Source organism: Myotis daubentonii, chromosome 8 (assembly GCF_963259705.1).
Source record: "Myotis daubentonii chromosome 8, mMyoDau2.1, whole genome shotgun sequence".
In the NCBI taxonomy this organism is placed as follows: Eukaryota; Metazoa; Chordata; class Mammalia; order Chiroptera; family Vespertilionidae; genus Myotis; species Myotis daubentonii.
In genome coordinates this window covers 29,328,996-29,350,916 of record NC_081847.1, presented here as the reverse complement: position 1 = coordinate 29,350,916, position 21,921 = coordinate 29,328,996, and the positions used below count along the sequence as shown (strand labels likewise).

The window sequence follows — 21,921 nt, the reverse complement described above, 5'->3', positions numbered from 1 at the left end:
TTTAAAAAATATATGTTTTTATTGGTTTTAGGGAGAGGACTGGAGAGGGCGAGAGATAGGAACATCAATGATGAGAGATAATCATTGATTGGCTGCCTCCTGCATACCCCCTACTGGAGATTGAGCCCCAAACCCAGGCAAGTGCCCTGACTGGGAATCAGACTATGACCTCCTGGTTCATCGGTTGGCACTCAACTGCTGAGCAACATCGGCCAGGCCCAACACCCATTTGTAATTTTTAATTTAATTTAGTTATTTAATTTATTATTTTATATTTTATTTACTTATTTTATTATTTCATTTCATTTCATTTTATTCTAGAGGCCCAATGCATGAGATTTGTGCAGTGGGCGGGTGGGGGGGGGGGGGAGAATTCCCTCAGTCCAGCATGTGCCCTCTCACAGTTCAGGACCTCTTGGGGCTCTCACAGTCTGGACCCCCTTGCTCCTTTCTGCCCACCTGCAGCAGAGGCGGGAGAGGCTTCCACCACTGCGGCTGCGCTCACCAGCTGTGAGCCTGGCTTCTGGCTGAGCTGTGCTCCCCTTGTGGGAGTGCACTGACCACCAGGGGGCACACAATTCCTTTCAAGGTGCACAAATTCGTGCACTGGGCCCCTAGTACATAATAAAGACCATGTATGACAAACCTACAGCTAACATCATACTCAATGGGCAAAAACTAAAAGCATTCCCCCTAAGAACAGCAATAAGACAGGGATGTCCACTTCCACCACTCTTATTCACCATAGTACTGGAAGTCCTAGCCACAGAGATCAGACAAGAAGTAAAAATAAAAGGCATACAAGTTGGAAAGGAGGAAGTAAAACTGTCATTATTTACAGATGACATGATATTGTACATAGAAAACCCTAAAGACTCCAGGCAGGATTTTTTAAAAAATATATATTGATTTCAGAGAGGAAGGGAAAGGGAGAGAGAGAGACAGAAACATCAATGATGAGAGAGAATCGTTAATTGGTTGCCTCCTGCACACCCCACACTGGGGATCGATCCCGAAACCTGGGCATGTGTCCTGACCAGAATCCAATCATGACCTTCTGGTTCATAGGTCGACGTTCAACTGCCAAGCCATGCTGGCAGGGCCAGGCAGTCTTTTTGAAGGAGTTGCCTACACTCCTTCATTCTATTTCATCTTATGATTGTTCCTCATTTCTGGGCATGTGACCTCCATCCCCAGTACCCACTAGACCAGGGGTTCTCAAACTTTTTAAACAGGGGGCCAGTTCACTGTCCCTCAGACCGTTGGAGGGCTGGACTATAGTTAAAAAACAACAACTATGAACAAATTCCTATGCACACTGCACATATCTTATTTTGAAGTAAAAAAACAAAACAGGAACAAATACAATATTTGTATTTGCATGTGGCCCGCGGGCCGAAGTTTGAGGACCCCTGCACTAGACTAAGCCTTCTCTTGCTCAGATGCCAGTGACCTTCACCAGAAGCCGCACCTAATGGACACTTTTCTGCCCTTGTCTGTATGCTCACTGCCACATTATGTTCATGCCCTGGAGGCGGACATTAGTGGCAAGGGACACGAGGCTTAATAGCACTTTCTAAGAAACTAGTGGGTTGATAAGAACCTGAAAGTATTAGTCAGAAAAAGCTCAGAAGCCTTAGTCATTTGTCATTTCAGCCTTGGTACCCAAAGGTAGGCGAGGCTGAGTTATATTCGTTTAAGTAAATAGAGCTCAGCTGTCCTTAAATGACCAACAAGCCAGCCACTTCTCATGACGTGCTGATGCCGTACACAGCCTGTCACCTAAGCCAGGCACAGGATTACGAAACTCCCTCCCTCTGCCCATCCTGCTGAGATAAGGCAAACGCCCCACACCCCAAGAAGGTCTTCCTGAAACTCCGTTTCCATCCCTTTCCCTCAGTGCCTTTGAGATTTCATCATCTACCTCCACTTTCCTGCCAACTCCAGTCAACGCTCCTGCACCTCCAGGTCAGGACTCTGTTATCTGGTGTCAAGGGTGTTTGTTCAAAATATTTAACAAGCAGTTCGGCAGCACAGCAATATTTTAACAAGTGGCAAGGCTGTACAGGTGCACGCCAGCTGAGCGGAGGACCCTGCTGGTGTCTAACTACTCATTAACACAGGCCTGCCACTCCTGTTGGGCCTGTTTTTGTGCTGACTCAGACCTCAGTGCCACAGCTGAGCTGCATTGTTCTCCAACTTGAAGTGCGCCCCTTTCTCCCTCGTCTACTCCAGCCTACTCCAGAGACTGTTGAATCGAATCCATCAATTAGTCCTGAGTACATCGCTGCTGATGTACTTGAACTCCTGCCTCTACAACACTTCTCTCCTTCCTCTTTTGTTACCAAGCAGAAGGAAAGCATAGAGTAAACAGAATGGAAGCCTCATGTCAAATGGCAAATGGTCTTGGACGAACCTCTCAAAAGCCAGGTCACAAAGGTTTCCTAGGGGGGCAGTCCTGTGTGCATTACAACAGCTTAACAAACTCCGGGTGGCTCACATGGCGTATCTCATCAGGGCCTTCTGAAACCTTTGTCCTGGAAAGCACCCAAGATACATACTAACACAGGACAAAGGGTTTCTCTGAAGTTGTGCTCCGACATTGCAATACGAGGTGGAAAATCTCAGGCCTTTCTTCCAACCTGAACTTCTAAGGTCAGTTGTTGGAGAAATTGGTTGCATGTACACAGCAAGTTGAATGTTAAACCCAATTAAGTCTTTGATGATTAAAGGCTCTCGCTGATAGACAGCTATAGTCTAAAGCAAATAGTACTTTAATGCCTCCTTATTCTTCTTAGGGAATCTGTCAACATCCCAGTCTTCAAAGGCCATTTTATAACCTGTGTATTTAGACATTTCACCCAAGAAATTTGATATTTAAGAGTAGAGTGAATATGCCTTATTTTCTTTTAATGATCATATGGTATCTATTTGTAATTCTAGAAAATTTTATTTTCATAAGAAATAATAAGCTCTTAAATCCAGGATCTTAAAATAGAATTTGTACAATTCTGGATGTGTTGTTGTTGTCATTTTGAATAGGTGGCAGGATATATTTTAGACAGGGAAATAATGTTAAAGACATTTGTTTTTTTTAGAAGAAGAAAAAAGAAATAGTTCAATAAAAATATATTTCTATGAGCATTCAAAATCCAAGTATTTACAATAAGAAACTTTTAAAATAAAGGTGTCAAAATACAATGTGGTAAACAAGAAGTAATACCTATAGTACATAAAAACTTGGATACACAAAAATACTTACCAATATATAAAATATCCTGTTATATCTTAAATCATAATTACATTTAAATCCCCTTATATTTTTTAGCATTAGAAATAAATTTTAAGATAGGAAGGAGAAAATGACTCAGAGGAAAGAAAAGAGTGATATAAAGTAGGTAGAAAATTATTCATTTTAATAATATTTTTAAGTGATTCTTTGAAGATACAAAATAAATTTGTGAATGCACACAGCAGGCAAGCCCTTTGAAAGAATACTTTCTCGTTGTAATGGATTGATTCCCTTCTTTAATGAAGAGAGCAATGCTAGTGTTAGGTACAAAGATTAACTTTTTCTCCTCGGGTTTTACTGACTTCAAAAATATGGATAAATTTAAAAGTGAAATAAAATGAAAATAAAACCTCATAAAACAGACAAATTTCATATTAAAGTTTCTTTTACATTGAATTAAAATACATTTTTATAGATACATTAAAAGATATCCAACCTAGCCCTAACCGGTTTGGCTCAGTGGATAGAGTGTCGGCCTGTGGACTGAAAGGTCCCAGGTTCGATTCCGGTCAAGGGCATGTACCTTGGTTGCGGGCACATCCCCAGTGGGGGTGTGCAGGAGGCAGCTGATCGATGTTTCTAACTCTCTATCCCTCTCCCTTCCTCTCTGTAAAAAATCAATAAAATATATTTTTTTAAAAAAAGATATCCAACCTCGTGGCTCATGACCCAGCACCTTCTAAACTGGACCTGAGGTCCTGAGGAAGGGAAGGGAGAGTGAGGACCCACGTCTCTGAGAAATCATACAGCAGAGCCTGGCACTTCCTGTTATATCTCAGGCTGATGGGTTTTGTTCTGTCTTGTTTTTTGGGAAGTCTTAGTATTTTGTAGGACGGTGCATCTCTGCATTTGTTACCACTTTCCGGATTGAGTTACGTGCATTCGGCCACCTAGACTTAATTTTCAGGTCATGGGATTTTGAACCCTGTGCTTGCTGCTGTTGGAAGGCAGCAATGTGTCCTAATTGTGCGGCTCCAGTAGTGATGGATAAGCCGCTAAGTGTATCTGGTGAAGGTCCATAGAGTTAGTGAATGGCATCGCTTCTGGGCCAGGGGTTTTCAAACTGTACCTCAGGCCGCCGTTTAGGGACCACAGGGCCGGGATTGGGAGGACGTTCTGAACTTATGGGGGCCCTGGACTCTCCTCTCCTGCTCATCTATGTCAGCTTATTTACTGTGTGGGCTTCCAGATAAGCATTCACTGAAAGAAAGGATGTCAGGGCCAAAAAGAGTTTGAAAACCACCCAGCTCCCCTAGTTGTCTCATTTTCCGCAAAGGGGAAGTGGAACCCCAGGATAATGAAGGAAGTCATCAAGGTCACAGGATAACCCGGCAACTCCTGTTTCTTAGGTGACCCTCTGTACAGACTTCTCCTAATGGTGACTTTTCTGTCCCTTTTAAAATATACAGATATTTCTCTATTTAGGCTGCTAAATTGTAGATAACAGGAAACAGCCACTAGAGATGATAATAGTTTAAGAGAATTCTTTTTCAAGGCTCAAGAATGCTATTTGCCAACCGTGACGTCTCTCATCTCTCCTCACTTTTGAGTTTCAAGGACATGTGCTGTGGAAAAAGAGACTTGTTTACTTCTGTACTTCACTGCCGTCACAGTTTTAAAAAGAAATCCCAGCTGAGTTGAAAAGCAGGCCGTGTTCCTGCTGAGAGCCACACCTCCAGGCATTTATCTCCCCAGTTCAGGTGTCCAGCAATGCCCGCTGGTCTGACCCGATAGCTCCTCAGGGGCTTCCCCAAGTGGACATTCACTCATGACCTGCCACTCAGCCATGTCTTCTTAAAATACGGGAAAACAGCTTGATTAAAGTCAGTAAATACACACTGTCAGTAGTATCATTCACTGTTATATATTTACTAGGGGCCCGGTGCACAAAATTCGTGCACTGGGTGTGTGTTGGGGGGAGTGTCCCTCAGCCCAGCCTGCCCCCTCTCACATACTGGGAGCCCTCAGGTGTTGACCCCCATCACCCTCCAATCGCAGGATTGGCCCCTTGCCCAGGCCTGACGCCTCTGACAGAGGTGTCAGTCCTGGGCAGGGGACCCTCATTTCCCCCCATCACTGGTTCTGCCCCCAGCCCAGGCCTGATGCCTCTGGCCTAGGCGTCAGGCCTGGGCAGGGGACCCCCAGACCCCTCCGATTGCTGGCTCTACCCTTTGCCCAGGCCTGATGCCTCGGCCAGAGGCGTAGACCCCCATCACCCTCCGATCACCTGATCAGCCCCTTGCCCAGGCCTGACGCCTCCGCCAGAGGTGTCAGGCTTGGACAGGGAACCCCCATCCCCCCCCGATCACTGGCTCTGACCCCCGCCCAGGCCTGAGGCCTCTGGCCCAGAAATCATGCCTGGGCAGGGGACCCCCATCTCCCTCTGATCGCTTGCTCCACCCCCCGCCCAAGCCTGACGCCTCTGACCCAGGCTTCAGGCCTGGGCAAGGGGACCATCATATCCCCCCAATCCCCGGCTCCGCCCCCCACCCAGGCCTGATGCCTCAGCCAGAGGAGTTGACCCTCATCACCCTCCGATCACCAATCACCAGATCGGCCCCTTGACCAGGCCTGAGGCCTCCGGCAGAGGTGTCAGGCCTGGGCAGGGGACCCCCAGCTCCCCACGGTTGCAGGCTCTGCCTCTGCCCAGGCCTAACGCCTCTGGCCTAGGCGTCCGGCCCGGGCAGCGGGGACCCGCAGCTACGGCGGCCCCGCGATCGTGGGCTCCGCTTTAGGACCAGGCAAGGGACCCCTAGCTCCCGGGACTGCCAGCTTCGACCGTGCCCAGCTTCCATCGCTGGCTCCACCCCTACTTCCTGCTATCACTGGCCAGGGAGGCAAAGGCGCCTGATTCTCTGATCATGGCTGGGGGGCAGGGCAAAGGCGGCGCCAGGGCTGCCTTTGCCCTGTCCCCCAGCTCTTAGCTCCCCCCTGGGTTTCCAATCACTGTCAGTGGCAGGGGGCTTCTTCCTGCTTTCCCTTTCGCCTCCCTGCATTGTGCCTACATATGCAAATTAACTGCCATCTTGTTGGCAGTTAATTTGCATATAGCCCTGATTAGCCAATGAAAAGGGTATCGTCATATGCCAATTACCATTTTTCTCTTTTATTAGTGTAGATAGGACAAAGAAGACAGACATTGTGCTATGCATTTTATATATATATACACTGTTCCTTCTAATTCTCACCTCTGCCCTCAAGAAATAAATCTACACTAATAAAAGAGAAAAATGGTAATTGGCATACGACGATAGCCTTTTCATTGGCTAATCAGGGCTATATGCAAATTAACTGCCAACTAAGATTGGCAGTTAACTGCCAACAAGATGGCGGTTAATTTGCATATGTAGGCACAATGCAGGGAGGCGAAAGGGAAAGCAGGAAGAAGCCCCCTGCCACTGACAGTGATCGGAAACCCAGGGGGGAGCTAAGAGCTGGGGGGCAGGGCAAAGGCGGCCCTGGGGCCGCCTTTGCCCTGCCCCCCAGCCATGATCGGAGAATCAGGTGCCTTTTCCGCCCTGGCCAGTGATAACAGGAAGTAGGGGTGGAGCCAGCGATGGGAACTGGGCACGGTCGAAGCTGGCAGTCCCGGGAGCTAGGGGCCCCTTGCCTGGGCCTAAAGCGAAGCCCACGATCGCGGGGCCGCCGCAGCTGTGGGTCCCCGCTGCCCGGGCCGAACGCCTCAGCCAGAGGCATCCTGCAGGGGCAGGGGCAGAGCCCGCGCGATCGCGGCGCCCCCCGCTGCCACTGCAGGTCCCCGCTGCCCGGACCGGACGCCTAGGCCAGAGGCGTCAGGCCTGGGCAAGGGGCCAATCCTGCGATTGGAGGGTGATGGGGGTCAACGCCTGAGGGCTCCCAGTATGTGAGAGGGGGCAGGCTGGGCTGAGGGACACTCCCCCCCGCCCCACACCCAGTGCACGAATTTCGTGCACCGGGCCCCTAGTACTATTATAATCGCCATGTTACCTATGAGGAAATAGAGCTTTAGAGTGAGGTGAGGTATTAATGTGTTACCTAAGGAATGGTGGAATGTTGAGGCTCAAATCTGGGTCAGGCTGACTTCAAAGGCAGAACTTGAAAGAAATTGCAAACATCCAGGAATAAGTATTAAGCAGTATTAAGTCTTAAATATTTACAGCTACCTCCCTTGGTCTCTGCGAGCTTCTTTCTACTCACTCAGAATACCTTCAATATCAGCACCCTCTCAGGGTGACCAGCCTCGGGTTCATTTGACCAGCGTTGTGTCCACTGTCCACTGTGTTTCCCTTACAACCTCTCCTGTTCCCATTGTTGAAGACACTCTACCTACCGGCAGGCTAGTCAGAGAGAAGGCATTGCCTTCTCAGGTAAATTTTTCACACCAGCTTCTTATGTTAAAACCAAAGGGAAAAACCCCACAAAAAACAAGGGAAGAAAACAAGTTGGGAATTTTAACTCTGTTTGCTGGAATGAATGAAACCCTTGATAACTTTTTCTATCCCCAAGAAATGTTCTCATCTGGCCTGGGAACTCTTCTTATTCTTGGCTCTTTGCCCTTTGAAGTTGTAAATCATGCTTTTTGTCTGTTGAGTGGCTGCCTGTTACAGACCAGCAAGCTCCCTGAAATTTTTGATAGAGCTGGGTTTTGCTAACATGCTTGATGTTAGAAAAACCCAGGTTATTGAAGCATAACTTTAAATATATATATATTGATTTCAGAGAGAAAGGGAGAGGGAGAGAGAGTTAGAAACCTCTGTGATGAGAGAGAATCATTGATTGGCTGCCTTCTGCATGCCCCACACTGGATATCGAGCTTGGGCACGTGCCCCGACCGGGAATCAAACCTCAACCTCCCAGTTCGTAGGTCGATGCTCAACCACTGAGCCACGCTGGCTGGGTGAAGCATAACTTTTAAGGGTAAATGCTTTTTAATTAATTCCTCTTTGCCTGTCAGGGTTCGTGTTTTGTTCTCTGTCTTGTCTAATCACAATGTCTGCAGCTGCTGCCTTCTAAACCTAGACCCTCACATGTGAGTAGAGAATAAGGGTACAGTGCCTGGCACATAGTAGGTGCTCAGCAAAGGCTGGTTGAATGAATAAATAAAAAACACATATTAGTGAAATTGTGATATGATTTTAAAATAGACATAAGGTATCACAGTACCTTGATTGCCACTTTATAACTTTATCATATTTAAGTTATGATTGATCTTATGTGTATTATAGGATGAGAAAGTTTCTAAGTTAAATAGAATATACTCTTACATAAGCCCTGCAGATTTGTTCAACTCAATGGCAAAGTCTTCAGGCTGGCTTGAACTAGTCTCTCAAAAGCCCCCTTATTAAAGTACGTAAGTAAGTAAATAAATAAATAACCAGCAGAGAAATGAACAACTGTGAGGAGACAAAATGCCACTAAATTGTCACTACATTTCTCCATCATGAAGAAAGCATGTTACTAGCGGGGATGCTTCTTTAATTTATTTATTCAGCAAACATCTCTCTAATTACAGTGTGAGAGCTTATGGCTGTAAGGATACCTAAGACTTCTTTTTTTAAAGCAATTAAGAAAACTGTATTCCTATCACATTCTATAGCGTACAAGATTTTTTCTGCTTACAAAATAATGCAATTGAGTGGAACATTTAAATAAATTTTAAAAACAAACAACCACAGGTACTGAGTTCCATCCTATATAATAAAAGCCTAATATGCAAATCAACCAAACAGTGGAATGACTGGTTGCTATGATGCGCACTGACCACCAGGGGGCAGACGCTCAACACAGGAGCTGCCCCCAGCCCGCAGGCCCCAGGCCAGCCAAAGTGGGTGCCAGTGGGGGCCCCCCAATTGCCCTGCTGGTTGACTCACAGATTGGCCCTGATCACTGGCCAGGCCTAGAGACCCTACCCATGCATGATTTCATGCACCGGGCCTCTAGTTTCTTTATAATATATTTAGTAATTATGTCCAGAATTCTTTTTTACAAAGAACTCTTAGAAAATACTAGGGAATACTTGGAATTAAAAAATGGGGAAGTTACCCATGAGCCAATGTCATGTTAGAAATAGAGTTTTGGGGAAAATGGGTTAAAATAATATCCCATGTTTTTAGGTAGTACCTACACAGCTGCTCTGAGTCTAGAGCTGAGATGTACCTGGCAATCTCTTGCTATTAGGCAGAGTGTGATTCTACTGCCCTCTAGTGGCTACTTTTTAAATATATTCTTGAGCCTTACCAAGAAAAAGAATTTAAATGTAACATGTCTTAAGTCTTTGTAATTCATTCTTCGCAGATTTTTGTGCCTACTACAAATCAGACTAAAAGTTATTTGAGCTTATTTTACTCTTTTGAAATCTGAGAAGCTAACTTGTCTTGAGGCCAGCAATGTTAGGTCTACTTACTGGACATGCATTCTGTAACCTGAGGACACCTTTTCATTTATCTGGCTAGATTGATTGCAGGCTAATGCAGACATAAAGAACGATGCCTGGTTTTTCTCTGCCCATTTGCCAAGTAAAAGTTGTGCTTTTTAAAAAAGAAACAAAACAAGGATAAGACCAAAGGGTTTAAATTTACTTTATCTGATAAAATTATAGTAGCTTTCAAGGGTAATGAAAATTTAAAAATCTTTTGGGATTTCTAATCTGACAAGATGGAGTAGCCCTATTTCTCTCTGCTTCTCCCTGCTAAGTACAACTGTAAGCCCCGGAAATACAACAGGCAACTAAATGGGAACATTTTGCAGGGGTAGGAAGATGAGTTGGTTTGGAGCCCCAGACTGAAGGAACAACATCAATGGAATGAGGTGCCCAGGACCTCATGCATCCCGACCTGAAATCTAGCAACAAGAAGGGACCCGGGAAGGAGTCATTTCTTCCCGGGATTGACCTGTTGTCCATCCAACATCACGAGGCTAGCTTAGCACCCAGAAAGAGGGAATTGATAAAAGACCCACCACAGTAAGTGGCCACAGGAAGTGGCCTGAGACTTACATCCCCTGCTAAGTCAGACTTTGGCAGCCAGAAGGCACAAGCAAGGGGATTCTGCCAATGCATGAACAGTGACCTGGTCTGGAAAGTGCCTTTATGCCCTCCCCCACGCACATTCTCTGGGGACACTGAAAAGGGGATCCCACCTAAATAAGCAGCTCAGCCTGGGAAGCCTCCTCCCCGCCAGGAGGCCTGAGCTCTCCCTCCTCCACCACGAGACACCCATGGGCCAGGCCAGTCCTCAGGCAGCCCCAGCATGGGCCTGTGGGAGCCTCAGCAGTGCCAGATAAACCACGCAGACCAAAATAAACAGCAGAGGCTCTGAAAGTTACACTGTCATTGGAACCACAGCCCACAAAACTAGGCCACGGACTGCATGCTAAACCTAAAGACGGTATTTGGGTGTTGAACTAAAAGACCAAAATTCTCCAAATGTAATATTCTCTAAACATAATAGACAAAATGCTCAGGAGACAATCAAAGATCACCTCTCTTGACACCAAGACCTGAAGATCACAACTCAAGTGAAAAAGCAGTCACAGACATCAACATGATGAATCAAATGTTGGAATCATCTGACAAGTATTTTAAAGCAGCCACCATGAAAATGCTTCAGCAATCAATTCCAAATTCTCTTGAAACAAGTGAAAAAATGGAAAAACCTCAGCGAAGAAATATAACTTATATAAAAAGAAGCAAATGGAAATGATAGAATTAAAAATTTGATAAATGTTAAATTATTCTTCAGGTTAAATTCCTACTCATACCCCTTGCCTAGAACTATTTTTTTTTTTTTTACTATTCTTTTATTTTAAATTTCTTTTTGTTATGCTCACCTGAGGATATTTTTCCATTGATTTTTTAAAAAAATCTTTATTGTTGAAAATATTTCATATGCCCCTCTTTTCCTCCCATTAACCCCTTCTAGTCCCTCCCTGCCTGCACCCTATTGTCTATGTCCATGGGTTATGCATATGTGCAAACCAGTTCTTTGGTTGATCTCTTGATCTCTTCCCACTCACCTCCCTGCCCAGAACTATTTAATGGCCCCATTTCCACAGTGCAGCCAGGAGGTGCAATCCTGTCAGTGGCCTGGAGAGGGGACAATTGGAAATAGTTCTCAGATAGCTTTACTGACTCCCTCAAAGGCCTGAGTATAGGGGATCTGATGGAAGGAAAAAGCCACAGCTTGAAGTGAGCACAGGGAAGAACTGAGGAGGGTGGGAGCTGCTGCTGGAGATATGGAGAACAGGCGGGATGCTGTTCAAAAAACAGTTATTTAGCCTGGTCCTTGTGGCTCAGTGGTTGAGTGTCTACCCATGAATCAAAAGGTCACTGGTTTGATTCCCGGCCAGGGCGCATGACTGGTGATTGATGCTTCTAGCTCTCTATCCCTCTCCCTTCTTCTCTCTCTAAAAAAATCAATAAAAACGCATTTAAAAAAATAAAAATATAATGTTCTGGAGAATAAATTTTTAAAAAACAACAAAAAACCAACAACAGTAATTTATTAGAGTACTGTAATAGGAATAGCCTGGTAAGTTGACACCCAGGTATATCCCAGATATGGAAGAATTAGAAGTGCCCTATTTTAAAATTTAGAAATTTTTGATGTTTAAAAAATTGTTAATGTGCTGTGAAAATTATATAAATTCTTCCCTATAAAGTCTTGTGTTCGAAATCATTGTGCCTACTACAGTGCCTGTTACATATGTGCTCAGTAAATACTCACTAAATTGAATGATAGCTCTAATCTTACTGTGGGAAAAAGCAAACACTTTTTTTTTTTAATTATCATCATTATCACCATCGACCTGTTATCCTATTTCAGAGTTAAGGTTGGTTTTGGAAACAGATCAGTGTCCTGACCCCTTGTGAGATCACTTTAAGGAAGTTTTCTGCCCAGCAAGCTGGCGACATCCAAATAAAAGGCCTGGGAATTAGGTTCATGACTTTCTGATTTTTAGCAGAGTCCTCATTTTCCTTTGCAACTTCCTTGACCCACACCCACCATCCTGCCCCTCTCACCTTCTTAGATTTGTGAAAAGATGTCCCTACTCCTCCAGACCCAGCTTTCCTGTCTGCATCGGACTCTGCAGATACTAGAAGTGAGGAGCGGGCTCTGGAGTCAGACCCATCTGAGTTAAAATCTGTCATGTACTTCTTCTATCACTTTGTGCAAGTTACTTCATCTTTTTGGGCCTCGTTTTCCTCATTTGCAAAATTTGAATAATGCTGGTGCCTACATCATAAGGCACTGTGGTGAGCATTAAATGAAGTGATGCTTGGAACATTCTTAGGATGGTGCGGGCACTTTGTGAGTACCTCATCCACGGCATGAGTTATACTGTTGCCATCAGCACCACCAGCCCTCCAATCTCCAACCACACCCAGCTCCACGACTTCTCCCAGGAGGAGTCTCCGTGCCTCTGCCCAGCTTTGCCGACCAGGATGGTGGTCTCTTTGACATTAGTTTGTTTTGTCATTTCCCAATACTCCAGAGTCCCAGGATGCCGTTTTTAGGGCTGGCTTATTCTCAGGTTATTTCTAGCTTTTAACCCACATAGCTTCAAACAGTCATTTACTAGCTCCGTGCCCTGGTTTCTTTCTCTGTGAAACAGGGATAATACCTTTTTCTTCCTAATTCCCAGGGATTTGGGTGTTTTTTCCCCCTTGTTTTTCTTCCTTGATTTTATCTTTTTTAATGCTGTCTCATCAACTTTTATGTGCCCTTAAAGTCACCCTCAGTCCTTGATGGGGAAAGGTAGAGCTATAAATAAATAAATAAACACATCCTATATAATAAAGGCCTAATATGCAAATTAACCAAATGGTGGAATGACCATTGGAACAACTGGTCACTAGATGTGCACTGACCACCAGTGGACATATGCTCAATGCAGGAGCTGCCCCCAGCCCGCAGGCCCCAGACCAGCCAAGGCGGATGCCAGCCGCCCCCCCCACCAGTTGCCCCACAGAGGGAGGCAACTGGTGGGGAGGCGGCGGGGCCGCTGGCAAGTGGGTGACAGCGAGGAGCAGGGGCTGGCCAGCAAGTGGGCCAGTGCTGCCCCTCGATCGCCCCACCAGTCGCCCCACAGATGGGCCCTGATCGCCAGCCAGGCCTAGGGACCCTATCCATGCACGAATTTCATGCATCGGGCCTCTAATAAGTAAAATAAAGAGTAGCTGTGAAAGAAGTTCAAAGCATCATACATACAAAAGACATTTTTAGCTGTGTGTTATCAGTAGCAGATATTGGAAAGTCCCCTCTGTCATTATGTCTGTTGAATTTAGAAATGTTCAAATTATTGTAGACTTTGTGATATCTCCAGAAAGTGGGATATAAGAAAAATATGGAGGAGATAAACTTGTGTGGATCCTTTGAAGAGAGAAGTTCTGAAATAGCTAAGCAGCAAAGATAAGAATATACTTTTAACACATGTGGCCACAAGTTCTTAAATGCAAGAATTAGCATAGAGGTCAGAATACATCTCTCAGCCTCAGCAAGTGCTCACTGCAAGTGTCACACACAAACGTGGTTGCAAAGGGAGTAGGGAGTCATTTACAAATTAGCCGGTATTTACTGAATGTTGACTTGGCCTTTCTCCAGGTAATCCTTGAATAAACCTAGGGAGACATTCTGTATTGTCCCCATTTTACAGCAGAGAAAACAGGCCCAGCGAGGTTATTTAAGCAAGGTTACGGTGGAACTAGACAGTCTAACTCCAGAGCTTTGTCAGTGGCCACCGTAGTCGATACTGCGCCTTAACACAGTGGGTCCTCCCAGCCACAGCCTGGTAAAGCCCACTGCTTCCCCAGATTTCTCCTAAGGCTTACACCATGGGATTCTCTGTCACCACTACAGGGCCAGGGCCAGGACAAAGCAATAGGGGTTACATTTAGCTCTGGCTCCTATCTGGCTTGTTTGCCAGCCCTGGCCTTCCCTTATCGCTGTCCTGGGTTTATTCTCACCCTCCTTGGCATACACCTGATTAGCCCACAACACTCAAAACTCAAGAGGGACTGTATTTCAATAGGTCATTGTTGAAGGGGTGGGAAGTATTGGTGATGGTCCCTTTTTTTAACTGAGATGATATTGGTTAATAACATGTAAATTTCAGGTGTACATCATTGTAAGTTGATATCTGTATAAGCCCTTGTGTTCTCACCACCCAAAGTCTAGTTTCCTTTGTCATCTTATATTTGAACCCCATTTGCCCTCCCCCATCCCTTTTCCTTCTGGGAACCACCATTCTGATGTCTGTACCTGTGAGTTTGTTTGTTTAGTTTTGTCAGTTCGTTTGTTACTTTTTTGTTTCATATTCCATATATGAGTGAAATCATATGGTTTTTGTCCTTTCTGTCAGACTTATTTCACTTAGCATGATACCATCAAGGTAATGAAAGTTTACATTGTTCCAAAAGGCAGTATTTCATCTTTTTGTGTGGCTGTTTCAATCGGACATTCCTGAAGGCTCAAAGGCATTTGTTCACCTTGTTTGATTGCAGATCCCTTAGAGAATCTGATAGAGAGAATGAAAACTGTCCTCAGAAGAAAAGGGGAAGGTGTAATATAGTGTGAGGTTTCAGGGACGCCCTCCCCCTGTGTCCTAGGCCTGAATTTAACATTTGAAGGAATAAAACAAGAGCGACAAGAGGAGGTGGTAGTGGGCTTGCTCTTTAGGGGTTGGGCACCAGTCTCCTGCCTCCTTATCAAGAGAGGAAGTGGCCTGCTCCTATAGCTGGATCTTTAAACTAATGCCTAACAGTATAGAGCAAGAAACAAAGAAACTCGCTACCACCCCGTCTCCTGTATGTTTCTTATGTGACTTTAACCTGCAGGCCAGTTTTGTTGGTTCAGTGTCTGCCACATCCTTTCATCTTTCACTATCTTAGAGTGATCTGTGACTGTGCAAAGGCACTTCAATTATGGCCAAGGTGTACCCCATGAATTCCATGCAGAAGCTGCACTTGCTGCAGGCGTCCATCAGCCGTTTCTGTCACCTAATGGTGTATCCAGTGCCACTTGACATTCTGTGACTGACACAGAAAGACGTGCTGGTGCATCGGACAGGAACTGGCGTACTGAGGCAGGATCTTGTTCAATGTTGCATGCGATGTTTCCTATTGACTCAGAAACTTGATGTGTTTGAAGGCAGAGGTAGAAAACACAACCTGAGAAATTCTATGTATTCAGACTCCTTGGCAGTTTGTTTACTGAGAAAGCGGGCTGTGTGCTGCTGGGGGTGAAATAACGCCTTTGCCCTGCCCAGGAAATCTTGGTGGCGACCAGGCAGCAGGAAGCCTGGCAACCTTCCACCATGATCAGCTGCGGGGAAAACAAATTCCTCACCCCAAATGCCCCTTTCCCTCCCAGAAGATAGTATTGTTTTGACCTAGGAAAGCTGTACCTTAATGCCCAGCTCGTGGTCCAGCACTGATGAAGCCACAGTAATATGACTGTGTTTCTATTTCTCCATCTCCTTTATCAGTCGGTTCTCCAATCTCCCCTTTGGTTTCTCTAAATTAAGAAATTAGACCTTTATACACGTGGTACATTTTTCAATTTCTTAGAAAGGGTGAAAGGTAGATATTATGGAGCAGACAGAAAACTAGGAATGCAAATGCTTGAACTGTATTACATTTGTGGTCAGACAGAAGTGGGCCCAATGTGACAGGGCTGAGGGCTGGGCCAGGCAGAAAGGACAGCCTTTGGGGAGTGAGGGGTTTCATCACTTTCTACTTAGTCTCCTTAGACGTGTTAAAGAGCTTCTCTGAGCCTCATTTTTCTCATCTGTTTTATGGGGATAATAATGGAATTGGATAGACAATAGGTGTCACAAATGACAGTCTCTACCCCCACACTGTTTAACCACCAGGCTCAATGATCCATAATGTATGGGTTTATGCATTGTACCTTTCTTCCTCCCTGTTGAAAATGAGAACATTTGCTTATCTCTTTTCTTCTATCATATATCAAATAGCTTGTGAAGGTTATGAAGCACTGAACATTTTCCTGTATTGCTGTGAGGAAGCGGATTATCTGCAGTAAATGCCCTGTGTCCATCCATTTCCACACTTCGAAGTCAGGCGTGTGGTTTTGATAAACTAATTCCCAAGTTCTGGAGGGATTAGGTTTAGGCCTAAAAGAAGCCCATGGTGTTGTCTTGGGAGCTGGAGAGGTTCCTGGCATCTGCTTCTGGCCCTTGGCAAAGTCAACGTCACCCTATCACTGCAGAAGGGAGGGAAAGTTGGCTTTCCTGGCCATCTTGCCTGCCCATGGTATGCTGATCAGTTAAGATCCCAACGTTCCTTGTTTATACCCGTGTTTTCGTTTCTGTGCGCCTGGGGGATGTGAACTGAGTATCCTGGCGTGGGGGGAGGTGCAGAGTGGAGGCAGTGGTAGTTGCCAGCCCTCTGTCACCACCTTCTCTACTAGAATGGCATGCGTTGTATCTTTCCACTGAGAAGACCTTGCTTTTAGCACCTGGAAGTGAGTGAGTGGCCTGGTAACCATTGCCTGTAATTTTCTGCCTGAGATTTTCATTTTGTTCATGAACACACTGGCTTAGAAATCAGTTGGCTGGCAGCCGAGGGCCAGGACAGTGCCCTCAGCACGCCGCGGGAGCCCTGCAGAGCTGTGTCTCTTCTCATTCGGCCTTTGCTTTGTGTCCCTTGTCTGTGCTGGGCCAAGGGCAGCTCTTGCCTACATTTGACTGTGCTTGTATTGTGACTCAGAATTGGCACAGTGATTTCACTTCGGTTAAAAAAAAAAAATAATCCAGAAATACAATCTAAACTCCCAGCTTCTGAAAATAAGTGCTCATTCTAGTTATTCAAAGCAGTTTCAAAGTTACAGAGTCTTATTTCTGTGGAATGTTCTGATTTGGCGAGTTGCAAACCCTAGAGTTTTTTTAACTTTGCTGAAAAAGAGGTACTCCTTAGACTTCCTTTTTGAGGACATAGCCTTTCTTTGCTAAGCCTCAGGATTCATGCTCCCTAGAACTCATTGGTGATTTCAGACAACGAGCTATAGAGAACAACCCAAAGTATATCTTTGTTCTTTTTGTAGATTTACCACAACTAGTCTTGGGGGGAGGTCCCCACTTTGGTATATGTATGATAGTTATGGTACTTGTGATAAAGGCATTAGTCACTTTTTTCTTTAAAAAAATAACTAGAAGGGTATGAAGTGAAAAGCAAAGGCCTTGTCTCCATAGTGCTTCTCCCTAGAGGTAATCAGTGTAAATAACTTCTGTTATTTTTTCTACACAATTATAAACATATGCATACATACAGGTATATATACATACATATATACATGCACATATTACACACACAAAAAAGCACCTATATCTATTTTTTAGAAATACAAATAGAATTTTAACATATATACCAATTTTTTTTTATCTTGCTCTTTTCACTTAATGCTATATCAAGGCATCTTGCCAAGCTAGTACATGTAGATCTCTCATATTTTTAGTGGCTGCATAGTATTCCATTTTATCATTGAACCATAATTTATTTAGCATGATGTCTGTTTAGGTTGTTGCAACTTTTTCTTTCTCAATCTTGTGGCTCTCTTTGTACATATCTTACCCAATGCATTTGGTGAGTGAATATTCTCACTAGTTTGAATTATGTCTTGAGAATTATATTGCTGTATTTTAATACTAGTTAATATTGCCCTGGCTGAGTGGCTCAGTTGGTTGGAGTATCGTCCCATGCACCAGAAGGTGGTACGGTTCAATTCCTGGTCAGAACACACATGGGTGCATATGGGAGGCAACCAATTGATGTTTCTCTTTCTCTCTTTCCCTTCCTCTCTCTCTAAAAGTCAATAAAAACATGTCCTCAGGTGAGGATTACATATTAGTTAACATTTATGACGAAGCCTAATGATTACGTAACAAAAGATTTTCTTTAAAATGTGCAAGAAATATTTACAGATGGTGGAAGTGTTATAGAAATCAGTTTGAGTTAAGTTAATCTTATTACTTGCTAAGAATTAATTCATGGTAAAATACTTGTTTTAGAACATCAAATTTATATACCATAAAGGAATTTATGGGGGTGGCCTATTTAATGAGTTGCCATAGTCGCAGATTCAGAGCTGTGACACGTACATCATTGGAGTGTGCTTCCAGAGGTGGAACTAAAAATAATAATTTCTCCTAAGAGGAGGTGAGAAATGTTGGGGGTGTATTTTTCTTTCTAAAACTGTGTTCATAAGTGATTAAATGATGGCTTTAAAAAAATCACTAAAGAGCTAGATGTCTGACTAAACAGTAGAAAGCATCTGAACATACATGTTGCACAATATTAGACAATGAATAATTACTGTTTAGAGTAAATCTTGATAACATTCATAGATAAGGCTCTCTTTAAATAAACCCATACAATCAGATTCATTTGCTCTGAGTACACAGCTAAATCTCTATTTTCCCTTTATGGGCACATTCCCAAGGTCATGTGTCTGATGAGTGGCATCCATGTAGGCAAAAGCTGTCTGTCTCGCCCTGGCCAGTGTGGGTCAGTTGGTTGAGCACTGTCCCAGGCATCCAGAGGTGGCAGATCTAATTCCCAGTCAGGGCTCGATCCCCAGTAGGGGGCATGAGGCAGCCAATCAATGTTTTTCTCTCTGTTTCTCTTTCTCCCTCCCTCTCTCTTCCTCAAAGCAATACAAACATTTTTTTTTTTTTTTAAAGCTGTCTGCCTCGGATGAGGTGGGCTCCAATGTCACAGCCCAGCCTGCTCCCGAGGGAACGGCCACCCTGCCCAAAGAATGGCCCCGTGCATTTGGCCTTGGCAGGTGCTGCTCCAGTTCCAGCCCAGGACAAGTTTTCTTCTGACTACTGATATCCTATATCTTGTAACAACTGCCTCCATCTTTCCTCATTTGTGTCGGTAACTTCAGCATTTACTCTACAACGGTGGTTCTCAACCAGGGATGAATTCCCGCCCCCCACCACCCCCCCACCCCCGCCCCGCCGCCCCCAGGGGTCACCTGGCAATGTTTGGAAGCATGTTTGGTTGTCACAGCTATGGATGTGCTACTGGCCTCAAGGAGGCGGAGGCCAGGCATGCCATTAAACACCTTACTCTGCACAGAACCGCCCCCCTGTCCCTCTGCCGGTTCCTGGAGCTCTTTCTCTGTGAGCTCCCTCTCCTCCAGCACTCTGCCCCCCAGGTTCCAGGCACCTCAGGCTCCAGTCTCTGTCTCCCCAGGGAGGAGACCGCTGTCCTCTGCTTGGCTTCCTCCTGCGTGCACTGCGGACCAGAAAGTACCCCTAGGCAGAACGTTAGGGCAATCAGACATCTTACTGTTCCCCTTCTCTCAGGGAGCAAAGTCCTATACTACCTGTGTCTAGTACCTGAAAACAGCTGTTCCATGCATTTTGTCTAGTTTTCGTATTGTTCACAGCAGGAGGGCAAGTTGGGCACCAGTTACTTTGTCATTGCCAGAGGCTATTTACTCAGATTTTTTTCTCTCTTGGTATTTTTCTGCAGTAAGTAGAGGCAGGGATCCTGTCCCCACTTTATAGATGAGATGACACGGAGTTGTCAAGAGTGAATAAGAGGCTTGAAATCACAAACTGAGTTGTCAGGATGGCAGGAACCATGGATCACGTGACCTGGTCCTCGCCTCATTAAACTAGATCCCACCTGCAGAGCTGAGCACACCAGTGGGTGTTACTGGTAACCCTGGCAGAGACAAAAGCAGTGGAGCCAAAGAGAAGACGGTAAAAAAGGTGGTAAAAGAATGCGGTAGGAGAAGGCTCTACAGCTTCATATTAGGAGAGAAATTTGGGACAGCTATAATAATCCCAAGAGTGCATTAGATGTCACTGTCTATCACCTAATAAGATATTGAAATAATAGCCACCGTTTACTCTCCCTTACCACTGTGCTGAGAGCCTTCGATGTATTCTCTCATTTAGTCTTCATTCTCTACCTAAAGAAGAAACTATGACCCTTATTGTACAGATCAGGAAACGGGGCAAAGTTAACTGCCCAGAGAAACAGCTAATGTGCTGCCGTGCTGAGACTTGGCCAGATCTGCAGGCTCCAAAGCTTGTGCTCCTCCATTGTGGGTTCCCACAGGGGTTGCCTCTTCCTGACTCATTTTTGTTGACTTGCCTAATATTTTCCCTACGTTATTCCACCTCTTCGGGGGCACCATTTATTTTCTTCTGGCTTCAAAACCAATACATACTAATTGTAGGAGAATTTGAAAATACAGAACATTAGAAGGAAAAAATAATCACTTATAATCTTTCTTATCCTTATCTGTTATTTCCAGTCCCAAACTTTGCTTACTGTAATGCTCACCTTTATAATTGCTTTGCCTTCGTCACATGTGGTAAGTACTCAGCGAATGCTTATTAATTTCAGGCACCATAGGAACTACATAGAATATTTAAAACATCACACTGGCTGAAACAGTTACACTTTTGTGTTTAGGCCTAAAGAACTACTGGAGCCCTAACCGGTTTGGCTCAGTGGATAGAGCATCGGCCTGCGGACTGAAGGGTCACAGGTTCGATTCCGGTCAAGGTCATGTACCTTGGTTGCAGGCACATCCCCAGTGGGGTGTGTGCAGGAGGCAGCTGATCGATGTTTCTCTCCCATCAATGTTTCTAACTCTCTATCCATCTCCTTTCCTCTCTGTAAAAAATAAAATATATTTTTAAAAAAAGAACTACTGGATTCCAGTGGATACACAATGAGGATTTGATTGTCTTTCTAAGTGCATCAGGCATATGCCAAGTTAAGTTTCATAGCTCCTTGCACCATGCTATACACATAGGCACTCAACAGGTATCCTTTGAGTGATTGATGGACCTTTAGAGATGGAAAGTCAATTCAATGCATTTATTCATCAAATGTTCGCTGAGCACCTACTATGTGCCAGGCACTGTGCTAGTTCCTGGGTGAAGTGAAAGCTAGATGCAGTCTCTGCCCTCTTGGGATTTACCTCCCAGCGATAGAAAACCCTAGAAACTGGCCTCTGAAGTGTTCAGAATAGAAGACATTCATTCTCCCACAGTGAGAGTTGTTTGTCATGAGAAGGTTTAAAAAAGAATAGCTGTGAAAGACCAGGTAGAGTTCCTGAAATAAAGAAGGGGAAATGATACTTCGGGCTGATGTTAGCTGATAGGTTGGCCAGCTGCCATACTGTCTCACAGGAGGAAGGTTTTATCTGTCTCCTTTGGCCTCGTCTTCTTTTCATCTCCAGGTTTGATGTCTGAGCTCTAGCCTGGGCCTTTGATTTACAGTGTGCTGGAGAGAGAGGCCAGGGATGACAAAGCCAGCCAGGCCGTGCTGGAGAGCCTGGCGTGTTGTCCTAGATCCGGAGCTGACTTAGAGCCACACGGAGGGTTTCAGCAGATTGCACAGGGAGAACCTGCTGGCAAGGCAGCTCCCCTGCAGCCCCATAAAATCGGTTCCCAGTTCTTCTTTGGATGAGTTGTCCCTGCTTCTGTTTAAGGCTGACTCCTCCCCTCGTATGTAGTCCCCATCTCCTCTCCTAGTCACGGACATCACACCTCCAATTATCTTCTCTCTCCTGAATTTATTGATTTCTCCCTCGTGACTGGTTCATTTTTAGTGACAACATGCTGTGATATCTCCCATCTTAAAAAAGAAAGAAAAAAGA

The 21,921-nt window shown here is 44.8% G+C and overlaps 1 protein-coding gene across 3 annotated transcripts in view; it reads left to right on the top strand.

The window, feature by feature from the left end:
* The window catches only part of SHLD1 (shieldin complex subunit 1), a 69,975-nt gene that overhangs the window by 14,111 nt on the left and 33,943 nt on the right, over positions 1–21,921 (top strand). Inside the window, exon 3 of one of the 3 annotated variants that reach the window (XR_009454033.1) lies at positions 1,901–2,655. The exons of the other annotated variants lie outside the window; for them this stretch is intronic. The gene's annotated coding sequence lies outside the window, so the exon portion shown is untranslated. The remainder of the gene's footprint in view (positions 1–1,900; positions 2,656–21,921) is intronic. 3 annotated transcript variants of the gene reach the window in all.